A 13,889-nucleotide genomic window follows, 5' to 3' on the forward strand; every position below is an offset into this window, starting at 1 on the left:
TGTGCAGAGGGGCAGGTGATGTGAGAAATGTCCTCAGGTATGATGGAGAGGGGAAGGGGAGCAGCCCCCTCTGGTACATGTGCCGTAGGTTCGCCAACACAGCTAATATCTGCAGGCCTCCTAGGAATCAGGATGATAGTCGGGACAGAAACAACTTTCTCGGAGTAACCACATCTACAGTTTCATTTCCCTGGGGCCAATCAAAAATGGGGTCCCACAGTAGCAGTGATGTGGATGCTTTCTTGTTTTCTTCCTGAATGAGTGAACTAATATTTGAAAGCACTTTGCAAAACTTAAAGCAATATTTAAATATTAGCAGTTATTCACTATTACTTTATTATTATTAAAAATAATCAAAGGACTTCAAGGTCCTTTCTAGTTTTTAATCTAAGATCCTCTGATTTTTTTATTGAAAATGTTTATTTCATTAATTACTTTAGAATATTTTTCCATGGTTACATGATTCATATTCTTTCCCTCCCCTCCTCCCTCCCCACCCTGGTAGCCAATGTGCAATTCCACCAGGTTTTACATGTATCATTGATAGGATCCTCTGATTTTTTTAATTGATCACCTCTAAGATTCCTTTTAACTCTAGGATTATGAACACAGTCTATCTTTCTCTCAAAATAAACATGCTTAAGGGAAGAACAGTGGTTTTAACCACATATTTGAGAGTGAAACATGGAAGCACTGAATAGATAGACTTTGATTTGCAAAAAAACACCCAACCATCTGCTCCTGAATCTAGCTATTCCATAGAATCAAAAGCAGTAAAATAAAAAAATTAAGTTACAATACCAGAAGTTATTTTTGATGTTTAGTTGCCTATAAATGAATAAATGCAATCATTTATTGACTAAAGAGAAGGCTTTTAACTAAGAAATGTATACAAATAGCTTGTCAGTTTGACAGAAATTTTTTATAATCCCTGGGCTGGATATGGATTAGTTGAAACACAGTTTCTGTGTGAGGAATGTCACCAAGAAATATCTATTTGAATTTAAGTCACTACAAAATGTTCGGAAATGTATTGTTAACTCTATGATCACCTAGTATTTCCTACATTATGCTATCTGGTACTAAGTACTAAAATATATCCATAAAATGAAAAATAGAATGAGACAGTGAACAAAAATTCCTTAGGGATATATGTGCATATATTTCTCTTAAATGTTAGTTGGAATATTGGGAAATTTTAAGGGGAAAAGATTCTCTCTCTTATACATAGTTTTTTGCTCTACTACTTTCTTAATTTGCACTCACTCTGGCAGGCTGGGTCCCCAGAGTGCCTACCACATTATGTTCTAGGGTTACTCTGTGGTACGCAAACCTAAAATTATAGTTTATGATCTCCCATCAGTAAATTTACTTTAATAGTCAATAAATATTTATTAAGCACCTACTAAGTGCCAGTCATTATGGGAATACAAAGAAAGGCAAAAGACACATGGATGGGTAAGGATGTAAGAAGATGAGAAAGTTGGGGGCAGGGATAGGCTCTGAAAGTTGTTGAAAGTCAAGCAAAGGATTTTATCATAGATTCTGGAGATGGGAGAGAGCCATTGGATTTTTTTTTTTTGAGTTGGGGGTTGACATAGTCAGAACTATTCTTTTTTTTTTTTAAACCCTTACTTTCTGTCTTAGAATCAATACTGTGTATTGGTTCCAAGGCAGAAAAGTGGTAAAGGCTAGGCAATGGGGGTCAAGTGACTTGCCCAGGGTCCCACAGGAAAGAAGAGTCTGAGGTCAGATTTGAACCTAGGATCTCTAGATTTGGCTCTCAATCCACTGAGGCACCTAGCTACTCTCCCCCCATACCTATTCTTTAGGATGATCACTTTGGCAGCTGAGTAAAGGATGGTTTGGAGTGGGGAAAGACCTGAGCCAGGCATACCCACTAGCAGGCTATTTCATTAGTCCAGAGGTGAGATGATGAGGGCTTGTACTAGAGTGGTAGTTGAGACAGGAGAGAAAAGGAGGATATTCGAGAGATGTTATGAGGGTAAAATTGAAAAGCCTAGACAACAGATTGGATAGGGATGTAGAAAAAAAGTAAAGAGGTGAATTGGTGAAATGCCTCAAGTTTTTCTCAGTAAAATATGAAGCCAGATTCTCAGCTGAGAAGTTTGGAGGAAGCTGAACCATGAGAGATTTGAAGAAGACAAGATTTGGCAAAGCTGCTGTGGCGATTGGGTTAGTGAGTTGGTTAGCGAAGTGTAAATACCTTGTAGCGTTGAGGGCCCAGTTGAAATTATGTAAACATAAATTTGTACTGGGTCCAGTCCAGTCCACACAGATGTGTGATTTTCTCCTTCTTTCAGCACTCTGTGAATAGGAATAAAGGCAGCAGATGGTGAGAGTCATCCAGGGCTGAGACTTGGTATGATAATATTGGTAATAGATTTAGTTAGACAAAGGATGGAAGAGAGAATAGAATCGAACTGGCTTTCCAAAGGGTTAAGATGTTGATGGACAGTGTGGTCTGGAATAGAATTAAGGAGCTGAAAGATTGGTAGTCATGGAACAAATGAAAAACAGGATTTGCAAGGCAGAAAGAAAGGTGGAATGAAAACAGATTGTAATCAGATAAAGGAATTTGAGAGTTTATAAACATGGAAATGGTGTATTTTTGATCAATGTCGGGATCAAAGTTATGACCATTCCTGTGTGTAGCTGAGGTAGGATAAAGGAGATGGTCATGGGAAATAATTAAGTCAAGGGACCATAAGATTAGGCTGTTGTGGAAATATCAATACATATGCTGGAGTTCCTTAGTATGAAGGCAGGAATTAGGGAGGAGAGGAAGTCTGTGCACAAGCCAGACACTCAGAGAGGAGGAGAAAGAGAGTGTTCTACACATAGGCAGACCACAGCTTTCACAGTTTTGATTGTGTGGTAGATAAGGATTGAGTAAATGAATCTCAAAGGAGGAGGAGAGCTTATTGAGAAACTGAGGGAGAGTGAAGAAGCTGTATGTTGCAATGGGGAACAAGGAGTATTCCAACTTCCCTACTTAGATCAGTGAATGGAGGGAATGAGTGAAAGTACAACCAGGGTTGGAAGGGGGGACCAGGAAGGCTGTATTGTGTAGGTAGGGGCTGGGGAAAGAACCAGAAGATAAAAGGAAGAGTAAAGGAAAATATTTAAGCTTAAACAAATTTGTTACTTATGGAACATGTATTCCAGAGGGCACAGTGAAAGGTGTGGAGGGTTTAAGAGTGAAATTTTATGGAAGTTGTAATGAGGAGGGTAGAGATAAAGGGTAGGCAGAGGTGGGGTTATATAAAGATAAAAAAATTGGAAGATCATTGGGATAAAGGGGGTAATAGGAAAGTGTGTTAATCATGGTCAAATGAATTCAGGAAGATTGTTACAATCACTAAAAGTTTGACCTCAGAGTGGTGTCCTCTCCTTGTGCTAGGCAACTCAAGGTGAGGGGTTTCTTTGCAGGAGTTGATGGTGGAGACTCCTATCCCAACAGGCAGGGCTGGTCAGGAGATAGAGGGAAGCATGAAGCCAGTATAAACAATTAACTCAAAACAGAAGTATTGAATAAGCTGTAGAAAGCAGAGTAGCAATAAAATATTCCCTCCATAACCCTGGAGCTCCTAGTCTTACAAATACTCATAGCATCCATGGGAAGAATGGACACACACTTAAGTATAATGGTGGTAGGGTACCTCTTTAAGGAATATATGTGACTAGGGCAGCTCCTGTCTCTGGTACTTGTAAATCTTAAAAATTCTCAGACCCTACTTCATAAGATTTGGTTAAGACCATTCCCCATTTTAAACAATGAAGGGACTTAGTCAGGAATGTGAGAACTCTACTCCACCCCTACTTAAGCATACTTTAGGGGAAGATAAAGTTGTAAACTCCTTGCTGAAAAATGAAAAGTACTTAACCCATACTTATAATAAGGCAAAAAACCCTTAACCTGGGCCCATTTTTAGATCTAATACAAAAGGGTGCTAAGTACCTATAAAGGTCAGGCAACTTGTAGACTTACAAGGGACAAAGAGGTGAGAAATTACTCAGAGATTTTAGTCTACTCAGGTGTGAATTACTCAAAAGTTTAGCCTACTCAGGTGTGAATTAAGAATGGTCTGTCCTTTGGAAAACGTCTACTGTGATTGGTAGATGTGAGAACTTAGGGGAGATGACATAGGAGAAATTTCTCTTTAAAAGGAGATGATAAGCTGAGAGTAGGGGACTCTCTCTCGGAACTCTGTCTCAGAGAACTCTCTCTGGAGATTGAGCTGGCCAGAGCTGAATTGGTGTCTCTCTGAACACTAGAATCTTGCTTGGACAAATCTTGTGGTGAGTTGATAAAAGACTGACTGATCTCTCTCTTAGGGTTTTCAGCCTAGGCTGGCTCATGCTGGCCTAGGCTGGTCTAGCCCTTTTCTCATTATTTCCTTTTTCTCTCTCTCTCCCTTTCATTAATTCCTCATTTGTATTAATTAAAATCTCTATAAAATCTAGCTAGCTGACTTGGGTATATTTAATATTTGGGAATTTTCCCCTGGTGACCACCTTATATTTGATTTAAAACAAGACACTGTCTTGAAACTATATTTTCTGAGGTCACAATTTAAGCCAACCACTCTTTTATCTGCCACAGTTTATGACTTCCACTATTTTAATTATTACATACTACAGGACCTCAAAGTCTGTCCTGTGCCTTGTGGAATTTTCCTGCTGTTTCCCTTCGGCCACAGAATTTTAGTTTGGTGGGGTGATAATTTGGACTACCACATTCTACTTTTCTCAATAGTGAACTCTTGGTTGCCAGGGCTAGTTCTTTCCTGTGGTCATAGACAGCTCTCTTCTTTGTTGCCAGAAATCCCATTCTTTGAAGCTACCTTCTATCTCAAGTGCCTGTGTCTAACTGGAGGCTGTGCATCTCTGTTCTCTCATCTTTTGAAAATTGCATCAGTCTTGGTACTTACAAGTCATCAATATTATCAGAACCCTCTTTCCCTCTGATGGGAGGGCTGGAGGGAGGAGCAAAGAACTCTTCCCAAAGGCTCCATTTAAAGAATACCCCCAGGACTCACATTTCTCATCCTATGTTCACCTTTGAACTGGTCTTCATTTTACCCTAGATATCTTCCTTCCTCACATACTTTTAAGCTTCCTTTTGTGTATTGCCCTCCCCCATAAGGTTGTAAGTTCCTGGAAGGCAGGAATTTCTTTTTTGTCCTCCCATTTGTATCCTTAACACTTAGCACAATGCCTTGAATATTTATTGACTATCTCCCTGATGGATGAAGGTGGTATCTCCTGCTTGTCACAATAGCTTTATATCAAAGTTATAGCTGATTGAAATCTGGAGGAGGGAAGAGAAAATCTTTTCCTTTCCTCTAGGAAGCAAAGAGCAATCCTCCCCCCCCCCCCAGTTTCTTGCTCCACTCACTCTTGGATTGGCTGCATGAACAGGTGAGATAAGCCTTTTCAAGGCCATCAGGGGCATGACCAAGCTTTCTCAGACCAATGTCCGGTCTTCTCTTTCCAATATAATCAAGCAAAACTCCATACTTCTTGTTTTTTCTAAATATTTATTTTTTCCAATTACATGTAAAAATAAATTTTAATATTCATTAAAAACATTTTAGTTCCAAATTTTCTGCATCCCAGCTTATTTCTAGGTTCCTATTAGTTATCTCCTTATAAATGTCCTGCTGAAAAATTACACTTATTGAACTTATCTTCTGCCTACCACCACCTCCCAAATCTGATCCTTCCTTTTATTTTTCTATTCTTTTTCATGACCCACCCTTCTCTCAGTGTCCTAGACATGGAACTTTGGAGTCACCTTTGAGTCTTCCTTTTCTCTTCCCTACTTCACACTAAAACTGGCAGTCAAGTCAGGTTATTTTTACCTCTGCATTCTCTGTTATTTGACTTTGTATCCCTGCTACTTTATAGTATAATGCCTGTCTTATAACAAGCAATATTTCTTCATTGGTTGAATCCTCCCTACTATACTTCCTGCTGTAATCTTAGTTCAGACCTTTACCTCCTCTCCTCTAGATGACTGAAATAGCATCCAAAGTAGCAACACTACTTTTTTTGTAGCATTCCTCTAATTCATTCTCCCTCTAATTTTTAATTGGATCAGAATGGTAATACCACTTTTCTCTTCGTAAGTCCCAAGAGGTGTCCTATTGTGTACCTTACAAAGCATCAACTCTTGTCTATGATGTTCAACGCCATCTATAATGGGGCTCCAACTATGAATCCATTCTCAATCTACTTCATTTTCCAGACTCAACCTTATAGCCAAGGTCAACACCACCTTTCTCCAGGTGGAAGTGATTTCCCCCTCTCCAAATTTCTGGTAGCACTTCACCTGGACTTCAGCTCTGCTCTTATCTCACTCTCCCTTCTTTTATAGTCATTTGGGCACTTATTTCCTCCCTTAGATTGCAAACACTTTGAGAGCAGAGTTTGGGGCAAATCTATGTTTATATTTTTAATGCCAAGTACGGAGATAGAAATTTGGACCTGTAATTTTTTTTTTGTCATAGAGAACTACCTGGTGGGGAAAATCCCTTTACCAATGAAGGTTGGTAACTTCTCTGCACTTTATGGACTTTAAAATTTGCTCAGAGTAGGAAGAAATTAAATGACTTGCTCTGAGTCACAGATCTAGAATGTATTCAGAGATGGGTCTAGAAAACTGATCTTGCTGGCCTCAAAGCCAGCTCTCTCTCCATTATGCTACATATTAGAATAGTTACTCAAGCCATGTTTTTTGAATTGAATTAAAACCATGAATTTTTAAAAGGAACCTAGACTATCTTCAATAACATTTTCCACTTAAATATACATCCCATAGTTTCCTCTGTATTTATTACCTTTCTTTTGATTAAATAAAAATGAAATGATGACTAGTGGTTACAACAGATTTCCTTTTTAAAAACAAAACCAAATCCTTCCCTTTTCCATAGTTCAGAAATGATTATTTATAAAGAATGATAAAATAAAAAAGAATGATCACCCATAGGTGGCATATTGGCCCCAATAATTTAATAATCTTAATTACTTGTGTTCTATACACATTTGTGAGTCTCTCAAGTGGAGGAGATGCTATTTAACCTCCATTGAGATATTAATATATACTCATAATATGTTTTAATCAACTTACTGGAATCTGCTTTAAGAAAATGATAGTCATCCCCCCACATGTGCACATGAAATTAACACATCTTTTTAACCACACTTTGCCTCCTTTGACTGCATGCGATGATTTGCTGCTCTCTTTTGCCACATACAGTGAGATCCAATTTCAGTTGAAGCAAGAGAGATTTTCACAGAGAGTTTTTTTCCCCCCCTAAACGACTGTTTAAAAGGAGAGAAGCAAGCAAGTGTGACGGTTGAAGCTCGTGTCCTCTGGGATTATGTGAAACATTGCTAAGCTGCACATGCTATTAAAATACAAGTTTCTTAAAGGGCTCCCTTTTTTATGGAAGAAGCAACCTTCAATATGAAGCCTTGCCATTGTTAGATCTCCAGCAATACTCAAGTCAAAGAGAATAAAGAGCCATTGGGCTCTCAGATTATCCGGTATCACTTTTGATGCTAGAATATCCTTCTTAAATTTCATTTTCTAATATGCAAATTTTTAGTATGGCATTTTTCCAGCAGGCTTCCCTGTTCTGTCTTCAGTCTTTATTTTGCTTTTGCACAGAGGATTGGGAGAACCATTAGGCATGGGTCAGGGGACATTCAATGAATCATGGAAAATGGTTATTGATGAAGGACAGACATACTCTGGTCTCCGACATGCATAAATAATTATAACTTATCATCCTGATCCAGTAGTTTGATTTCCTTGCATATGGATCAGCCTTAAACCTTAGGGGGGAAAGTGAAAATTTCACCGTAAAAAAAAAAAGGATAAATTTTTAAGTCATTTGTCTATTTTAGACAGACTTTGGTTGGAGAGCATTGATATTGCCAATGAGATATAAGTTTGTTTCTCCATTTTGAAAACAGTCAGAAGAAAATTCTAGCATCTGTTATTTCTGCCTGATTCATAGAAGAATGTGATTTGGGTTTGTCCATCTGTAAAATGCTGGGCTGTTGGTTGAAGCTTAAATAGTTTGGCTACATAATGAGAAGACAGGACTCATTTGAAAAGACTCTCCTATTGGAAAAGATTGAAGGCAAAAGGAGTTGGGAACCACAGAAAGTGTGATGGTTTGAGAATGTCATAGAAGCAACACAAGAGCTTGGGCAGACTTTGGAAGATAGTGAAAGATAGAAGGATTGAAGAAAGTATATCTATGCTTTAAATGTTTGCTCCTAAAAATGCTTCCCAGTAAAATAAAGTATTTTCAGGGAGCTGGAATAATATCACATTTTAGTATTATTCAGTGGAATTTTTTCACACATATATATGATGATTCATAAGCAATGTTTGTTTTGGGTTATAAAGCCAAGTCAAGCACCTCTGAACATAAAGAATAGATTTAGTTTACGTAGAAAATATAATGGGTATCACAGTCTTTTGACTCCTAACAAAAGCATTAAGAGGTGGTATCAAGGACCCATCTTTACAGGTCCTTTGACATGACCCACCTGAGTCCTATAGAGGATGCTGTATCTTAGGACCATGAAGGTCCATGAAGGACAGACATTGAGGTATCTAGGTGGCACAATGAATAGAGTGCCCTACCTAGATTTGGGAAGATCTCAGATACTAGCTGTATAATTCCAGGAAAGTCGCTTTAACCCCTAGCTTTCTCATCTTCTTCAGCTGTAAAAGGGGGATAATAACAACATCGAACTCAAAGGGTTGTTGTGAGGATCAAATGAGATTGTACTTGTAAAGCACTTTGTAGAATTCCTGACACATTGTAAATGTTATAGAAATAACTATGCCCTTCCCTTTGTATACAACTCAGAGGACTAGAAACCCAGGCACACTGGGCACTCCATCCAGGCAGCTGGCTGCCCTAGGTAGATGTACTACTTTTCTACCATGACGAGATCTTCCTTGGGTTTCTTGCTATGGATCTCACAATAGAGCTAGCCTTTCAGCATAGGGAGTAGTATAGGAAAGGCAGCCCAGAAGTCTGGAATAGGTTAGCTCTTAGAAGCTGGCTACAGAACGCTTCCAAGGAGGACACAGGTTAGTACTCTTGTCAGGATTAATGACAATAGCTGTTGCCTTCCTATTCCATAGAGTAGTTATACTACCGTCACAGAATCAAAGAATCTCCAATTTGGAAGGTTATCTGTTCCCAACCTTACCCAAAGCATGAATTGCTTCTACAACGTTCTAAGAAATGGTCATCCATCTTCTTACGGCACAAAATGTGCTTCATGTGTGCTGATTGAGATTTTAAAAGAATGATGAACCGCAAAAGAGAGACCATAGAATTTTTATTGTGTACTCAGGCATATAAGGTACCATATTAGAACCAGAGGCTTTAATGCATTGGGTCTAGCCCCTGGTCTAAGTGTGCCTCTCTTTACATCCTGAAAAAATAGAATGCAATCTCTGTCTATAGACCTCTAGCGATGGGAGAATTCCTTTGCCAGTGATCTAGAACCAACACTTTCTATGGTCTGAGTCTTGGAACCTCTGCTTCCTCCCACTGCTCCCTTCCATCAGATCATTTAAGAGTTTCCCTTTTAAAATGAGGGGATGCCCATCAATTGGGGAATGGCTGAACAAACTGTGGTATATGTTGGTGATGGAATACTATTGTGCTAAAAGGAATAATAAAGTGGAGGAGTTCCATGGAGACTGGAACAACCTCCAGGAAGTGATGCAGAGCGAGAGGAGCAGAACCAGGAGAACATTGTACACAGAGACTAATACACTGTGGTATAATCGAACGTAATGGACTTCTCAATTAGTGGTGGTGTAATGTCCCTGAACAACTTGCAGGGACCCAGGAGAAAAAAACACCATTCATAAGCAAAGGATAAACTATGGGAGTGGAAACACCAAGAAAAAGCAACTGCCTGAATACAGAGGTTGAGGGGACATGACAGAGGATAGACTCTAAATGAACACTCTAGTGCAAATACTACCAACAAAGCAATGGGTTCAAATCAAGAAAACATCTAATGCCCAGTGGACTTACGCGTCGGCTATGGGGGGGGAGGGGGAGGAAAAGAAAATGATCTATGTCTTTAACGAATAATGCTTGGAAATGATCAAATAAAATATATTAAAAAAAAAGTTTCCCTTTTATTTCCTGGGATATGGAGTTATTGACTCTTTTTCCTGAACAGAGGATGAAGGAGCAGAAGTCACCCCTTTCTAGTAGTAAAAATAAAGACAAGAGTACTAAACTCAGGAAAGGATTAAATCAAAAGGAAACTGAGTATTGTTATTTTAATGTTAACTAACTTGCAACTAGAAAGAACATAAAAAGCTTTTAAATACACTGTTCAACACAAATGAGAGAAGCTCAAAGATTCTTCTTTAAACACATTTAACTTCCAAGTCCTCTCCTACAACCAGTGTTTGAGGCTGTTGGGCTGTCTACTCACCTCAAATGCGCACAGGAACGTAGACCTACACAGAAGACCTGGTAACGTGTATGCAGTGTGCATGACCTGAAAACTGGTATGGGATCCTTTCTTGCTATCCAATAAACCATGACTTGAAGGTCAAGGAAGGACTTCTGAGAGGAGAGATGACTGGGGAGGGCTTGGCAGACTCAGTGTTGGGTAGGGGCAGAGTATGCAAGTAGCTGTGGGTCGGAGGTTGTCTTTCCTACTCGAAGAGGACCAAATGATATCCCTATGTCAAGGTCAATGTATGATGTGTCCAGCTGTGGCCGATCAGACCAAGATCAGCTTGAAATACTTTAAGCTTTAGACACAAATAGCCCATGTGAACATTTGGAGTGGAGATGCCTCCAAATTTGCTCATCTCACATTTCTTTTGAGCTCCAGCAATTCTGCTTTGCTCATGGAGCACCATACTTTCTTTGATGTGGGCACACCATGCAAGATGGGCCTCTGCTGGTGTCTCTGTCTTACAATCAATACTACAATTCTTCAAAGAGACCTTGAGAGTGTCCTTTTATCACTTCTTCTGACCTTTATGAGAGCATTTGCCTTTTGTAACTTCTCTATAAATGTACATTTGGCATTCAAACAACGTGGCCATAGGAGTCTATCTTTCTGCAATGGAGTCTGAATGCTTGGCAATTTAGTTTGAGAAAGGACCTAAGTGTCCACTACCTCATCTCGCCAGGCAGAATCATCCATTATAGCAAATGGAGAAATTTTGAATTCTGTGGAAAAGTCCACTTATCTCGGCAGTATATTTTCCAGGGATGTCCACATAGATGATGAGGTCCCTGTATGCCTTGCCAGAGCTAGCTCAGTATTTGGGAGGCTCTGGTGTAAAATGGGAGAGAGCAGAGGGATTAAGCTCCTACCAAACTGAAGGTCCCCAGAGTCATTGTGCTGACCTCATTGTTGTATGTCTGACACCTAGACTAGCACTATGCCATGAAACTGAAATAGCAAGTAGCTATGATAAAAGGCTGACGTTTTGAACAATCAGGTTGAGGTAGGCAAATGATCAGCTCCCTGGCGCTCCTGGCATTTGGGTTTCCTGTTTTCTTATAAGCTTATTAGTCCCAAATCCCTGTACTAGAAATTGTTCTTCCCATTGGTCTCAAAGCCTTCGCTTCCATATTCTGTAGACTCAGCCTAGCTTCTTTATTTATGTTCGTTCTCCTCCTCACTCAAGCCTTGTCTCTTCTAATCAAGGCAAGGGTTGAACTTCCCTTCAGAATTTAGAGTTGAAAGAAGCCTCAGTGATCATCCAGTCCAAGCCATCCTCTTAAATGAATCCTCACAGCATACCTGACAAGTCATCATCTAACCTCTGCTTGAAGACTTTTTGAATAGAGGCAAACTCAGAGCTATTTCATTTTTTGATGATTCAGGGTTTTGCCTAATTGACATATGTTAGCCCTTTCCCATATAGGTAAAATAAAGGTAACCCTATGTTCTTAAAATGTATGCCAATGAAGTTCAAAGCTTGGTGTATTCTACCAAGGGAAAGAGTTTTGAGTATGGACATCCTCATAAATGGCATGCATACTTTTTGAGGACCACTGTGACTTCAATTGCTAGAATACTGATGACAAGATAATCTAGTTCTCCTTCAGCCATGTTGACTCAGGAAATCAACAACAATACAAAACGGTGTCCCATCCTCCATGATATGATGCCTTCATAATTCAAATTCAGACGTCTTTCAGTTTTGTGGAATAAAAGAATTCAGTGTTAGCAGCCAGATGATCATAGAAAAGAAAATTTACTTCCTTGCTAGATATGTAGGACTTTGCTTGATTCCAGCAAGCATACATTACCAAGTCTAGGATTTGTGTGATTTAATTTTTTTTTCAATTTCAGGTTTGATGTTTCATTCTCTCATCCCATATGGACCATGGAAATTCTTTAGTTCTATATAACTGCAAAGGAGTAGCAGATGTTTCAGGAAAAGCTGTACATTGATTTTTTGATAAACCAGAGTGTGTTCTTTTCAAACTAGGTGCCAAACCTCAGGTTCATTCGCTCTGACAAGTTTTCAGAAGCAAAAGTAATAATACAATAAAAATCCCCTGCAGTCAATTTCAGAGTGAGCAGGAACATAATAAATATATGATTGCATCAGAATAGGGTACACCCTAAAGAAAGTACTTCCCCTAAATCAAAGGAGGTGACACCTTGTTTCATAAGAATAATGAATAACCCAAATCATGTTCAGTACATTTTGTTGTTACCCCTTTCATCACTGTTTTCATCTAGAGGTGGCTAGGAGCACTGGGTCTAGGATCAGGAAGACCTATGTTCAAATCCGACCTCTCACACTTATACATTTCGTGATCCTAGGAAGGTCACAACCTCTTTTTGCCCACTTCCCCAACTGTCAAATGGGGAAAATAATAGCGCCTACCTCCCAATGTTCTTGTGAGGATTGAGTGAATTAATGTTTGTAAAGTGTTTAGCACAGTTCCTGGCACATAGGACATACTTAGCAAATGTTTCCTTCCTTCCTTGCTTCCTTGCTTCCTTGCTTCCTTGCTTCCTTGCTTCCTTGCTTCCTTGCTTCCTTTCTTCCTTCCTTTCTTCCTTTCTTCCTTTCCTTTTAGAAAAAAATGACGAGATTGGTAAAGGGATTGGAGACTATGACATCATTTGAAAGAAATGGGGATATTGAACATGGGGATTTTGTTGGAAATACACAAATAACTTTCTTAGATATCTATTTATTTAATATATTCCTAGGACTTCTTTTGCTTGACCCTTCAGGGCAGAACCAACAGCAATGGGTTGATATTGAAGAGGGGAGAGATTTCATCTCAGAATAAGGCAGAAGTTCCAAATGATTGACACTAAACCAAAGAAGGTTGGGCTGCCTTGGGAGGCAGTGAGTTTCCCTGGTGTATGGGGTGCTCAGGGAGGGGTAGTATCTCTGGTACGGAGGGCTTGTCGTGCCCTCCTAGGGCAGCTCTCCAGCCACTGACCCCCACCTGACACCCAGCTCTCACTTGTGGCTCCTAGTAGCTGCTAGCATGCAGCAGCGGCCACACCCTGGGCAACGGCTTCAACAGGCTGGCTAAACCTTGTGAGGGTAGCCATTGGGTCATCGACTCCTGGTGAACCAGGGCTTTGCTCACCCAGCATGTGAAGACTGCTTCGGCTGAACAGATGGAAGAAACCAATAAGAAGGTTCAACAGCTGAGAGGGCGACGCAGTAAGGCACTGTGGAGTGCTTAGGGCATGTTGGAGCACAAAAGACAACACGGCCATCCAATGCAGCTGAGGAAGTCTCCAGGTGTAACCACTTTTCGTGCCACTGGACCCAGGCTTCCAACGCCGAGGTAGTGGGA

Source organism: Monodelphis domestica, chromosome 7 (genome assembly GCF_027887165.1).
Source record: "Monodelphis domestica isolate mMonDom1 chromosome 7, mMonDom1.pri, whole genome shotgun sequence".
In the NCBI taxonomy this organism is placed as follows: Eukaryota; Metazoa; Chordata; class Mammalia; order Didelphimorphia; family Didelphidae; genus Monodelphis; species Monodelphis domestica.